Here is a 14,971-nt window from a genome sequence, read left to right as displayed (position 1 = left end):
ATGACAAATAGGAGACAATATGTTGACTTTGAAGAACACACATCAAAATGCCAAACCATACAATGTGGTGTGCCACAGGGTTCAATTTTAGGGCCAAAACTGTTCATTTTATACATAAACGACATTTTCAAAGTCACAAATTGCCTCAAACTAACGTTGTTTGCAGATGACACAACCATTCTATGCTCAGGCAAAGACATTAAAACTCTAATAGAGTCAACAAATGAAGAACTATCAAAAATTCAAACATGGTTAGATGTAAATAAACTAGCACTAAACGTCAGTAAAACAAAATTCATCAAATTCGGAAAGAGAAAAATAACAGGAGATATAAGACTGAAACTAAACATGGAAATAATAGAACAAGTAAAAGAATATAGGGTACTAGGAGTGTGGATGGACGACAAGCTGACCTGGAAAAAACATATACAAATAGTTAAAAACAAAGTTTCCAAAAGCAGTTACATCCTATTGAAGCTTCAACAAATCCTACATACCAAATCACTTAAAACAATCTATTCTTCACTCATAGCATCGCACTTAAATTACTGCTCCGAAATATGGGGTAATAACTACAAAACGTATCTTGAACCACTATTTAAACTACAAAAAAAAGCTATAAGAATTTTACATAAAGCACCACACAACGCACACACAAACGAATTATTTGAGAAGGCAAAATACCTAAAACTGCAAGAAATAATACACTACAACACACAAATACACGCATTTAGGGCCTCATCTAAAAAACTACCACATCAAATACAAAAATGTTTCACATACAATAAAAATTCCTACGACTTCAGACATAATAATGTGTTCAGACCAGACAGGGTCAAATCGAATGTTGGCAAACATAGTACTGTGTATAGAGCCATGAACCTCTGGAATAGCCTTGACGCAGAGACACAACAATCCGTAAATCTGAAAGGATTTAAGGAGAAAACACGGAGAACATTTCAACACGCATACAGATCTCAAGTCAACTCTTCATCGAACTCTACAGCAACGACATGGAACTCATCAACTGGTCACTGAGCGCCATTGACAAAATCTTCACGACGAGGCAATTGCTAAAGCACAAACCAGCGTGTCCAAAGGACACATACCCAAGTGGATATGTCATGGATGCACGAGGGAGAAGCTAGATGCTCTGTCTCTCCCTGTTGACAGTGGAAGATGTGGAGGACATCTATCTGCTAGGGGTCATGATCTTTGGCCTGCTAATGATGGGGGTATGTATATGTGCATGTGCCTTTCTGATGGATCGTAAGCTGAGGCGACTTTCAGAGGATATGAAGGTTCTCCGAAAGAAGAAGAACTTTTCGTTTGGAGAGTTGGAGGAACGTAAACAACGACTGGAAAAGAAAGCTCGAGGAGATACGTAAAAAAAAAAGAAAATGAGGAGGAGTAACAACAGGAACAATGACTGCAGACGAGAACGCATCACATAAAAAAAAAAAAAAAAAAAAAAAAAAAAAAAAACGTTAAAAGATGAAATTATGAAGAAGATGAGAATGTTTGACAAGGGAAGAAATGAGGTTTGATGTAAGATTATCTGTGTTCAAAGCAGGGGACGGATCTGGATAAGCATAATGCTTTTTTCCGTCGCCCTTTCCGGCATGCAAAAGGACAAAAAAAAAAAAAAAAAAAAAAAAACAATGATGTGATTTTGCTCTGAATGTCAAAATGAATTTCTGTGATTGCAACCATGTCGAAAATGAACTGAATAAATAAAATAAAATAAATATTAACTGTTATAAATTTTGAAAAAATGATCTGCTGTGTTTAATGTCTTTTCTTTGAACAGGACAAACACTAGAGGCAGCAGCACGACTACACCACTGTTGGTTTGATTTGAGGATTGATCTCACACCTATTAACTTCATTTATTTTGAATAACAATATAACGTAAATACATTCATGTTTAGGGCTGAAACAATTAATCGAGTAACTCGATTACAAAAATTCCTCGAGGTAAAAATTGTGCCTCAAAGCATTGTTACATTCCTATGACGCGTACTATACGCGCAGGGACCGCACACCACTAGCGTGTCATCAATGCGTGACAAACATTCTGCATTTAGTTGGCGCCATGGCGGAGAAGTAAGCGACAGAGAACGTCTAAAGTCTATGATCATTTCATCCTCAAAAATGAAGAAAACAAGGTGCAATCATGTGTTTACTGCAAACAATACGCGTCATACCACAGCAGTACAACTTCAATGATTCAGCATCTGAACCTAAAACATCTACATGCTGTTTCAGCAAGTGTAGCTGAAACAAGGTAATGTAGCGCTAATTTAGACCTGGGCTGATAATCAATCAGTAAATAAATTGACCGAACGATAAATGAAAATGCTGACGTGCATGTGTATTTGCCTGTGAGCCTGTCGGCTGCAGAGGTTAGCGTTAGCAACTAGGGATGCACCAAAATGAAAATTTGAAGCTGAAGCCGAATACCAAATGCGGTTAAGTTTTTCACTATTTTTTTTAAATAGTGTATAAATAGCCTAGAATACATTTTAGACATGTTTTTTAAAGAAAGTAAATGTTTATTGAATATTATGACATTTTTTAAATATTCCAGTAGCCTTTGCGTTTCAAAAAAAGCACAACAAAGTTTTTCATTTATATTAGACCTTAAAATAAAACAAAACTAAAGTGCATTAAAGGGGAGGTATGATGAAAAATCACTTTATAATGCTTTTGCTACAGTGATATGCATCCTTTAGCCTCATTCAGAAGGACAAAGTTGAAAAAGTGATGATTCCTTCCTCTCTTGTTATTCCACATTTTGTAAAAAGTCAGCTCCAAATGGGACAGTTGGATTTTGCCCACGGTGGCAGGTGACGTCATCTAACACACCTCTTAGAATGTGAGCTCCTCCCTCTCCAACTATCCAACAGCTAAAACAACACTGTGGTTTAATATGCAATATATATTATACTTTATTGCCATATATGTAAATACAAACTGCACTACTGGACGCCCAAACTGCACTACTTTTTTTGCTGCAGATCATGGTGGGAGTCACTGCTTGGAGCCACGGACCCATTGTTTACACACATCAGCTGTTAGCACTCCAGGCTAATGCTACACCAGCCTATGCAGCGACACCCAGTGTAATGAAAGGATGGGGATGTTTACGGATTTGTGGCTCACTGCACTAACAACAGACTCGGTTGTGGAAATGGACGTTTTCCAACTTTTACGCGGTGACGGATGACGGAGAGCGGTAAGGAGAGAATCTGCATCGTGATCGCGGGCAAAAATAACTTAATTAATCTAGCACTTTATCAATCGATTAATCGATACAACCAAAACAAATAATGCATAACAAAAATGATGTGGCTGTAAAATGATCAATCATTTGGCTTTTATTTCTCAAAACAACATTTGGCTCCAAAACTACACCCATTTATTGCAATTTAACCATGTAGTGTTTATAAGTGCCTGTGCCAACATTTAAATAACAATACAGTTAAGTCAACTAACCATTAACAAAAAATATATAATTTCTGGGGTGAGCCTAGTTGCTATGGTAACCTAGAAACTTCTGTGTACTGTATGTGTTTGACTAAAACTGGAATTATGTTTTAGCAGCTGAGAAAATTAATTTATCTCAAGCTTAAAGTATTTTTATTCTATATCAAAATATTGTGCAGCTGACATTATTAGATTTGTCACAGCGATGATCAGAGACAGTGTTTAAAATCCACAACACTTTAGAGCACAGGCACTGACACGTACCACAATATTTAATGCTACAATTTCTCTAATTTAATGCCCTTTTTCTCAAATGTAAAGCTTTAAAGGCCTTACATTTGGCTACATTAAATTTAAAACCTTAACTTTTTAAGGATTTAAAGAGTGTCTACCCTGGTTTTTGTGTATATGCATGCTGTCGATCACACCACTTATATCTGCTCCGCTGGTATGAGGCTCCGCTGCAATATAGACCGCTGGGTTTAGCCGCTGTAGCAATCCAAAGCTAGAGTTGCCACATCAACCGGACTATAACTGTTTGATTTACCTACATCTAAGATTGACTGGTGGTCGTGTATTATTTTACAGTATTTACGCTGCAGGTTCACTGATGAATTATTAGAACTGACTGAGTAATCTGCTGTTTTATATCCGTTGCTAACGCTAACCTCTGCAGCCGACAGGCACGCAGCCAAATACACATGCATATGTCAATATAACGAGGCTGGAAAACCTCGTTCATTTTCATTTATCGTCCCGTTAATTTATTTATTGATTGATCCGTAAACATCCCCATCCTTACATTACACTGGGTGTCGCTGCATAGACTGGTGTAGCATTAGCACGGAGTGCTAACAGCTGATGTGTGTAAACAATGGGTAAGTGGCTCCAAGCAGTGACTCCAAACATGATCTGCAGCAAAAAAAGTAGTGCAGTTTGGGCGTCCAGTAGTGCAGTTTGTATTTACATATATGGCAATAAAGTATAATATATATTGCATATTAAACCACAGTGTTGTTTTAGCTGTTGGATAGTTGGAGAGGGAGGAGCTCACATTCTAAGAGGTGTGTTAGATGACGTCACCTGCCACCGTGGGCAAAATCCAACTGTCCCATTTGGAGCTGACTTTTTACAAAATGTGGAATAACAAGAGAGGAAGGAATCATCACTTTTTCAACTTTGTCCTTCTGAATGAGGCTAAAGGATGCATATCACTGTAGCAAAAGCATTATAAAGTGATTTTTCATCATACTTCCCCTTTAATGCACTTTAGTTTTGTTTTATTTGAAGGTCTAATATAAATGAAAAACTTTGTTGTGCTTTTTTTGAAACGCAAAGGCTACTGGAATATTTAAAAAATGTCATAATATTCAACAAACATTTACTTTCTTTAAAAAACATGTCTAAAATGTATTCTAGGCTATTTATACACTATTTAAAAAAAATAGTGAAAAACTTAACCGCATTTGGTATTCGGCTTCAGCTTCAAATTTTCATTTTGGTGCATCCCTAGTTGCTAACGCTAACCTCTGCAGCCGACAGGCTCACAGGCAAATACACATGCACGTCAGCATTTTCATTTATCGTTCGGTCAATTTATTTATTGATTGATTATCAGCCCAGGTCTAAATTAGCGCTACATTACCTTGTTTCAGCTACACTTGCTGAAACAGCATGTGGATGTTTTAGGTTCAGATACTGAATCATTGAAGTTGTACTGCTGTGGTATGACGCGTATTATTTGCAGTAAACACATGATTGCACCTTGTTTTCTTCATTTTTGAGGATGAAATGATCATAGACTTTAGACGTTCTCTGTCGCTTACTTCTCCGCCATGGCGCCAACTAAATGTAGAATGTTTGTCACGCATTGATGACACGCTAGTGGTGTGCGGTCCCTGCGCGTATAGTACGCGTCATAGGAATGTAACGATGCTTTGAGGCACAATTTTTACCTCGAGGAATTTTTGTAATCGAGTTACTCGATTAATCGTTTCAGCCAAATGACACCAAAAACTGTAGTCAATATTAACAGCCACTAACTGAGAAGACCAAGACACCCAAGGCGGTGCGTGTGGAGTCTGGTGTGGCTGCAGTGGGGAGTGGAGCTCCATGGATGTTAGGAGTGTGACAATATCTCGATACGACGATGTTTTGTCCAGCAATACGTTATCGATATATATATATATATGTATTTATTTTTTTTTTTTAATCCTTCCTATTACACAAATTAGGTATAGGGCCCTATAAAATCTACGTTGATCAAAATGGCAGAATTGGCATGAAATGCGTTCACTGTGAGAAGGAAGGAACCTTTTTATGGGGAATACATGTTTCTGTGGAGCTCATTAGGCACGTCGCCCTCCTCCCGTCTTGGCTGCATTAAAGGGGACATATCATCCTAAATCCACTTTTTTAGCTCTTAAATGCATTTTGCTGTATATTTAGATTGTTTAGAAGTACAGAAAAGTTCAAATTAGTCTCTTCAGGTGCTCCGTTGATATCTTTATATTCCGTTTTGGTCATTTTTTTTAATCTGTTTCGATTTTTCTATTCTCTATTACGTTTTTTGAACAATAACGTCACAGTATTTGCAGCAGAACTGCCAAATTAGGACATCGACTCCAAGCCCAACACTTCGAGTAATCCACCATTTTTATTTCTCTCTTTTATTTTGTAGTCCAAGCTCCAGGATGCCGAAGTTACGAGAGGAGAAATCAAAATGTTTGGTTGTTGGATGTAGTAACCCACACGCTTCATTACACCGTCTCCCAGCATCAGAACCTTTTCAAAGTGCCTGGTTGAGTTTTATTTTTCACGGAAATGTACCCACATCTGTGGGTAAGGTCATTTTTGTGTGCGTGAAGCACTTCAAGGATGACTGCTTCATGAACCTCCACCAGTATAAAGAAGGATTTGCTGAAAGACTTTGTCTGATTGAGGGTTCAATTCCTTCTATCTTTGGAGACGACGAACAGAGCACTTCGGTAAGCTGTAAATAACGCTAAAAAGTGTGACGATAAGACGTCCCTGTCATTGTTTTGTTAGCATTAGCAGTTGCACCGTCTTCATATGTTAGCGCTGTGTTAGCTCCCTTGTTAGGGTTCTGCAGGTTCATCATCTTCATTTTCATCTCACTCTGCTGGGTCAGACTCTGGCTGGAACATGTAAGGCTGGATGGACAAGTCTTCTGTTGTTGACATTTTGTAAATAACGTGTGAATAAACATTTTCTGCGCCGCTAAATAATGGTATCTCTTCTATCAAACTACAAAAATGGCCGACAGGGTGGAGTTGAAACGAGTGTCACCTCTGCAACCTGGAGGGGGCGGGGTATGAAGTGTCTCATTTGCATTTAAAGAGGCCGCACCAAAACGAGTTGCTCTCAGAAGCACATCAGAAAAGGGGTAGAAAAGGGGTGGAGCTATAATAATGAGGAATTCAGACCCAAGCATTGCAGTTCCACTTTATATAGACCACAACTGTATGATTTATATGTAAAAAGGAAGGATTTAAATGCATGATGTGTCCCCTTTAAACAGCACCTAAACCACCTGAAACCCCATTTAAACTGCCAAAAAACTATGCAAATCATCACTGACTCCTAAATACAGAGCCCACCAGTGCCTGCTTAACTTTAATGTGCCTCTGAAACTCTGTCCGTTTCTTGTGTAGACAGCAGCGATCTGAGCAGCTTCACCTGCTCAGTGTGTTAACTCCAACCCCAGCACAGAGAGGAGGAATCTACTTAACCTCCAACCGCCCTCCCACCCCCCACTGGTCGTCTCATCAGCCGAGGTACGCACGGCCCTGAGGAGGATAAACCCCCGCAAAGCAGCAGGACCAGACAACATCCCTGGGCGGGCCCTCAGAGCATGCACCAACGAGCTGACAGACGTGCTCACCTCCATCTTCAACCTTTCCCTCAGTCAGAGCACCGTCCCCTCCTGCTTCAAGACCACCACCATCGTCCCCCTCCCCAAGAAGAGCCCCCCCACCTGCCTGAATGACTACAGGCCAGTAGTCACTCCAATCATTATGAAGTGCTTTGAGAGGGTGGTGCTGACACACATTCGGAGCAGCATACCGGACACACTGGACCCCCTGCAGTATGCCTACCGTCCCAACAGGTCCACCTCGGACGCCATTGCTGCTGCCCTTCACTTCTCCCTCTCCCACCTGGAAAATAAAGACTCCTACATCAGGATGCTCTTTATAGACTACAGCTCTGCCTTCAACACGGTCATCCCCCACAAACTCACCCACAAACTGTTTTCCCTTGGACTCCACCCCTCCCTCTGTGACTGGCTCCAGGACTTTCTTACTGGCAGGCCCCAGTCTGTCAGGATTGGGTCCAGGACTTCAGCCAGCCTTATTACGAACATTGGCACTCCTCAGGGTTGTGTCCTCAGCCCCATCCTCTACACCCTCTTCACCCACGACTGTGTCGCCTCCCACAAGGCCAACACCATCCTGAAGTTTGCGGACGACACCGCAGTGATAGGACGTATCACTGGCGGAGACGAAGCGGCCTACAGGAGGGAGGTGTCCAGTCTGGTGACGTGGTGTGAGGACAACAACCTCACCCTCAACACGGAAAAGACGAAGGAGCTGATAGTGGACATGAGGAAGGAGAGGCGTCCTCATCAGCCACTGTCTATCCAGGAGCTGGAAGTGGAAAGGGTGAGCAGTTTCAAATATCTTTGGGTCCACATCAGAGACGACCTCACCTGGACCCTCAACACCACACAGCTGGTGAAGAAACCTCAACAGCGGCTGTACTTCCTGAGGAGGCTGAGGAAATTTGGAATGTCCTCAAAAGATCCTCAGCAACTTCTACAGCTGCATTGTTGAGCCCATCCTGACCAGCTGCATCACCGTGTGGTACGGCAACACCACTGTCATGGACCGCAAACGCTTACAGAGAGTAGTGAAGACTGCTACAAAGATCACCAGGACTCCGCTGCCCTCTCTGCAGAGCATCTACAAGCGCAGAGTCCACAGGAGAGCTGCCGCCATCATCAAGGACTCCACTCACCCCCAACACGGACTGTTCACACTTCTACCCTCAGGCCGGAGGTACAGAAGTGTGAAATGCAGGACCAGCAGACTCAAAAACTCCTTCTTCCCCTCGGCCATTAGACTCCTAAATAAGTGATCGGAGTCTAATGAACTATTCACCCCCCCCCCTTCTCCACTGAACTTTGCACACCACCTGCATTCGCACTTTAGATGCGCCCATGCACAGCTAACACCATTTTTTTCTATTATGAAACAGCTTTTTGCACATACCATTGTATATATCACCTCTCCTCTGTATAGTTAATATATTTGTATTTTTTTTAATTGTACAGGTGTTTTGTATTTAATGTTCAGGTTTTGTTGAGTAACAGTGTTGCATGCCACTGTTAGTTATTATAGTTCTTTTATCTCGATTTATTCCTTTATTACGTAGGCATTCACTGGCGGTCGGCAAAGCAAGAATTTCATTGTACAGGGAAACGTGTTTCTAACTGTACAGATGACATTAAACACTTTGACTTGACTTGACTTAACGTCTCATCAGAGCTACAGAAGATCAGTGGGAAAAGTTGCGTACTGTTGTGGAGGAGACCATCGATGCCAGGGTAATGCACTGATTGAAATGTTTATTTTTCATATGCAGTGAAATATTCCAGTTTTCATAAAACAAGTTCATTAAGCACTGATATGTGTCCATGTTTACAGAGAAATTGATAATACTACCACTGAAATGACTATTTTCTGCATTAATTTTGTTTTTAATGATTTAAAGTTAATTTGCACAAACATCATTGCCAACATTTTGGTGAAGCATTATTTTGAATCAGTCTTCCCTTAAAGAATTAAACATAGGGGTGTAACGATTCACTCAACTCCCGATACGATTCGATTCACGATAATGGATTCACGATACGATTCTCTCACTATTTATTTTACAAAATGCGACTGTAGACAAATGATGATTGAAAAATATTCCTTTAGAAGTGGAACAAACTGCCAGCAGAGCTGAAGTCAGCATCCAATGTGAACATTTTTAAATCAAAGTTAAAGGCACTTTTTTTCTCTACTGCATATGATTGAGAGAGATTTTTGGTCATGTTGATGATGTCATGTGTTTGTTGATTTTACTGATGATTTTAATTGATTTTACTGATGATTTTAAATGTTCTTATTGATTTTAAACAATTGAATGTTTTATCATGTAAAACACATTGAGTTGCCTTGAGTATGAAATGCGCTATACAAATAAATTTGCCTTGCCTTATTTTTTTGGGGAAGAAAATGAGAAAATACTGTACTATTTTCCTTTTATTTTTCATTGTCAAAAGAATCCCTTGATAAACTATTCAAAACAATGCAATTTAACTAAAAATAAATCTTGAATGAAATAAATAAAGGAATAATACAAATGAAGAAGAAGCCTATTAATTTAAATTCTGGTTCTATGGTAAACAATACAAAACTGCATAATAGTTCTTTTTCTTTTTAAAAGTGCAACTGAAAATGTATTTTGTGCCTTAACAATTAGACTATAAAGAAAAAAACCAGTCTGCACTGTATTTACGTCAGATATTTGTTTGGACCAGCAGAGGGCGCTGGTAACCCAGCATTCGGTTGGGATGCAGCTGTTCTGTGCAGTGAAGAAGAGATGCTATGTGCTAGCAGACAGAGCTAATAGAAAAACGTGACTTTTATAGATATTCACGTAATATTACAGATATTCTTTTGGTGCTAAAGGGGTAAGGAATCATTTATGAACATGTTTAAGAGTAGAAGGCGGCCAGAAAGAAAGTAGTAGCAGATTCCGCCCGCCGCCTCAGCATTTGGACAAGAGAAGGATAAATATATAGCGCCCTCTGCTGTTTAAAAAAGTACTGCGATTAAATTTTATGAACCATGATACCTGTGAATCAATTTTAACTGCCTTAGGATTAATCTTTACATCCCTACTTAAACATAACACAAGGACATGTGACTAGCTGTGGTCAGTGTGTGTTAAGAAGAGTCACTGTGCAGTGACAGATATCATGATGTATCACGGATTAAATTTCCCACGATATATCGATTATCCCTGTATCGGCGTATCTTGATATCATCTTTATTGCGGGCAAAAATATTGTGATATATCGTATCGTGAGGTAGCTGGCGATACCCAGCCCTAATGGATGTTGCTATGGATGCACCGCTCCTGTGATGTTTTGACCATCAAACTCTCATGTCGCGTTGATGGAAGGAGCATCAGGTCAGAAACAGCTGATCAGATGTGTAGTTTACGCAGTGATGGCACAATGTTCACACATGAGTGTGATGACACAGTGCTACTCAGGAGCTCAGACCTGCTGGATGATGGTCAGTAGATCATCTTCAAATGGTACAGACTGATTGACAGATCAATGGCAGGTCAATAGGACGGTTTCTGTCCAAATCTGCCTGTTTTTCATTGACTGATCAGAGCAAAGTTACAGGACCTGATGGAGCAGCCACAATAAATTAATAACTTTAAAGTTGTTGGTTTTTTGGGGGGTTTTAATTTGAAACCAGGATTCCTGCAGATCCCGGTTGCAGAATCCTACAGCTGCTCAACGCAGCAGTGGATTCACTGCTGATTCTAATGAGCAGCAAAATTCAATGCAAACCTCTTGTTTACTCTCTCAGTAAACAAGAGCTTTACATCAATTTTTTTAACTTTTACTGATTTTTAGAGCAACCCACAGCAGTACAAGTTGTCATTTTGACTGAAAAAGCTGCTAAATGATCCTGAATGCTTCACCTCCTGTATAACTCAAAGGACTAAAAGGGACTAACCACGTCACCAATGATGTCATTTCAACATAGAGCCGCACAATGTAAAGTAGTCCTAGTTTTAAAATTTAAAAAAAACAAATATGGTGCAAAATACTGTGTTTTGTTAGGCAGAGATCTTCTAATAAGGACATTTAAAAGGTTTTAGGCCACATTTGTAAAAAAAATAATAATTGCAGGATCCCTTTAAGATGTTTTGTCAATTTACTTTTAATTTATATTTGTGATAACTACCACATGTGCAGTTAAAACAACATGTTTTGTTTCACAGATATTGTTCAATGTTTTAATAATAATAGATCAAATTTGTACAGCACTTTTTTGGACACTCAAAGACACTTTACATGTGGAATAAAACAAAAGAATACAATGAAACATCCAAGGCACCTCACAATTTGATTTTGATTTAGGGTGTTCCAATTCGATTAATCAACGATCATCACAATTTTTTAATGCTTTTTCCCCCTCACTTTGTGGCTAACTCATACTTTAAAACAAGGTATATGAGTCAGGATCCATTCATTAAAGTAACCAAACAAACGTATCACTATTATCTTTATAGCAAATCACCAAATCCAACAGTAATTGTATTACAAAATAAATAAATATATATAAAAATAACTAAAATATTAGCTTGTTCAGCTAATTCAATCTGATCTAACACAAAAGCTTATTCTGAAAAAATAAAGACTTCCAAACAGAACTTAAATGAGCAGCATAAATCCCACAAGAACCTAAACGTTTTGCTGTGTGCAATCAAAGCTGCTTTAAAAACATAAAACCCAAAATATCAACTCTCATGACACTTGTGGAATTTGGGTTTTTAAATAAAATGTGAATGGATAAAATAACAATGAATTATTAATGCCAGGGAATGTAAGTGCTGAGACAAATATGCATCTACTCATTGTTGCTGTCTTCATTTTTAAATTATTGTGCAAGACGGGGTCAGAAACCTGCGGCTCTGGAGCCTCATGTGGCTCTTTGACTCTTTTGCAATGGCTTACTTTAAAACATATAATAAAGTAATTCATTGTTATTTCCTACAGAGAGTATTGATGATTAATGACATTAACTTAAAAAAAATGATAAAACAATTTGTTAATCTAAAAATAAATTGCATTTTGCAATAACTCTGCTATGTCCCTACATCACCTCCTGCAACCTCTCCAGATCATCAACTTTCCTGCACCTGTGGCTAACCTTAAGTTTTAAATCCCTGATAAGTTAACTAAACTAACAAAAAGACTCTTCTGGAAGTAAATAGAGATGTTCTTTGTGTGGGGAAAGATTTATTTAACTGCCAACATACCGGATAAATATGCATGCTTGATATGTTGCAAGAAATTAGTGTGTTGACCGTCGGAGAGCAGAGAGGACCTGACCCGGTAAGCGGCAAATTGGGAGCGGGGCCCGAACTGTCCACACTCCTCTGAGCTTAAATACATGGACGTTTATTACGGTTACGTAAGCAGAGGATGCACACAGGCAGCATCAGGGGCAGCTAAAGGGCTGCAGGGGTCCTCAGGTAAAGACGGGACCGTCCGGGGCCATCTATAAGGGGGAATAAAGGGGAGAGATTTTTGGGGTCCATCCATAAAGTCAGTAAAATGATGTTCCATTGTTCTATGAATCTGTGAATCTTCATCTGAATAATATCCACTGTTATCCAGAAAGTATACCATTTTTTAGGCAATAGTATATAGTCATCTTAAAGATTAAATTCCTTGTTTTAATCAGAAATAAAATGGGTTAAAAATGGTGTAAAAGGTGGTGAAATTAGATTTTTTTTTTTTTAAACACAAAAGTTGTGAGTGGGCAAAAACAGAGTGGCAGAAAGCATGAAATATGGTGAAAGGAGTTTAAAAAGAGACAATAATGGGTCAACATATGTGACAATAGGTGGAAAAGTGATGGAAAGGGTTTATAAGTGCTGAACATGTCTTGAAAGAGGAAACAATGTGCAGACTGTATATATATATATATATATGTATATATATATATATACACACAGTGACAGTCTGTACATTGTTTCCACTTATACCCAGAGGAGTGACACAATGCATTTCACTGCACATTGTAATACTCTGTGTATTTGACAAATAAAAGTTGACTTGAGAAGTATCAGAAATGGGAGTAATGTAGCAAAAATGCATTAAAAGGAGCAAAAACATGGCAAGAAAAAGTGATGAAAATAGGTTCAAATATGGCAAGTTTGGTGTAGTTGCAAAAAAAAGGGTAAATATAAGCAAAAAATGGCTCAAATTGTTCAAAAAATGTTGCTAGCTTCTTGAAAGTATCTGGGGATCCTTGACCCCAAGGTTGAGCACCCCTGATTTACAGGTTTTTTTTTTTTTTCTTTTCATTTTAACTTTCTCCTGTGGGCTGAACTGATGCTCTCAAGGGCCAGATTTGGCCCCGATACTTGAGTTTGACATCTACTACTCAACAGTGCTGTTTTTTTCTTTTATAGAGCAAGCCGAGTGTTGTTGATAATGTAACATTACATTATTATAAACAAAAATACAGTGATTTATTTATTTATTTTTTAATAGGATTAAACATAACGTTAGATACTTCACCATGGTTTGTAAAGCCTGTAACATATCATCAACCGCCTGTTCAGAGACACGTAAATGTGGGGAATCCATTGGTGCTGGATGAGCAGAAACTGTGTCGATGGTTATCTGCTGTGGTGCTACTGGGAGGCCTTGAGGTTTGTGGAGGCCCCACTTTACCCAGCTATCTCCTTACACTGGTCGCAGCTAGCTCAGATACAGCAGCTAAATGTAGCCACTGACACGAAGGCAGCACTAGCCGAGCTCATGTTATATCAGCACAGTTCACACCACAGTAATGGCCACGAAGTTAACATTAAACAGCTGATAAGAAAATAGTTCATAATACAGTGAGCAATTGACGAGCTGTCACACATGCTAACTGCTAGCACTCTCAGGAAAGGGAGTTTCAGGTATTAAGTTAGCTTTGGCTAACAAACCAGCTCGCGGTTAGCTTTGGAGCCTGTGATTAAAAATGTACCGTGGACATAGAGATAATACAGACAGCGCTGTGTGGCTACACACACTCAGGGAGGTTAGTATGCGATGCCCACGACATAATGTGTTATTTATAGAGTGTAATTCTTACCCGTGTGTCGTGTGAAAGCACTATTCAACGGCGCTCTTTGTCTGCAAAAAATGGCTATGAAGAGAAGTGAGGCATAGATCCCCCCGGCAGACCACGAAGTCCGATGAGTCACGAAAGCTTGACGGTTTCATTCCGAATACTTATTGAGTAACCATTAGATATACAAAGTGGGTTGATTTCGGAGGTGACTTATTGTTGAAGTTTAGCGTCATAGTGGGGGGGCTCCTGGTCCTCCTGGGAAGTGGTCGCTGCTGCGTCCAGCGGATCCACAATGACGGAGCACAGCGGACACAGGACCGGGAGGGGCGGGGCTCAACCGCAGGGGGCGGTGACAGGCAGTGGCTTGGACCAATCATCGGATCGAAGAGGACAGTCACTTCCGTCCGAGTGGGCGGGTGGAAGGGTGCTATGGTGTGACGTCTGTCCAATCAGCGCTCAGAGGAGGATTAAGGGCTCAGCTGGGCTGCTGCTGGAAAAACGTGGGTGTTAAAGGCAATACTGTGGATGCCCGG

The 14,971-nt window shown here is 39.7% G+C and overlaps 1 protein-coding gene across 3 annotated transcripts in view; it reads right to left on the bottom strand.

The window, feature by feature from the left end:
• The window catches only part of socs5b (suppressor of cytokine signaling 5b), a 30,583-nt gene extending 15,820 nt beyond the window's left edge, over window positions 1-14,763 (bottom strand). The window contains exons 1-2 of one of the 3 annotated variants that reach the window (XR_003675653.1): window positions 14,460-14,763; window positions 12,600-12,866 (exon numbers count right to left, since the gene is read on the bottom strand). The gene's annotated coding sequence lies outside the window, so the exon portion shown is untranslated. Of the gene's footprint in view, window positions 1-12,599; window positions 12,867-14,459 lie in introns of those variants that run through there. The other 2 variants (XM_028469023.1, XM_028469025.1) reach the window with 2 other exon arrangements.
• Window positions 14,764-14,971: the final 208 nt, after the last annotated feature.

The sequence above is a fragment of the Gouania willdenowi genome, chromosome 15, assembly GCF_900634775.1.
Source record: "Gouania willdenowi chromosome 15, fGouWil2.1, whole genome shotgun sequence".
NCBI classification, from domain to species: domain Eukaryota; kingdom Metazoa; phylum Chordata; class Actinopteri; order Blenniiformes; family Gobiesocidae; genus Gouania; species Gouania willdenowi.
The sequence above is the reverse complement of the archived record's forward strand: the minus strand, read 5'-3'. Positions and strand labels throughout refer to the sequence as shown.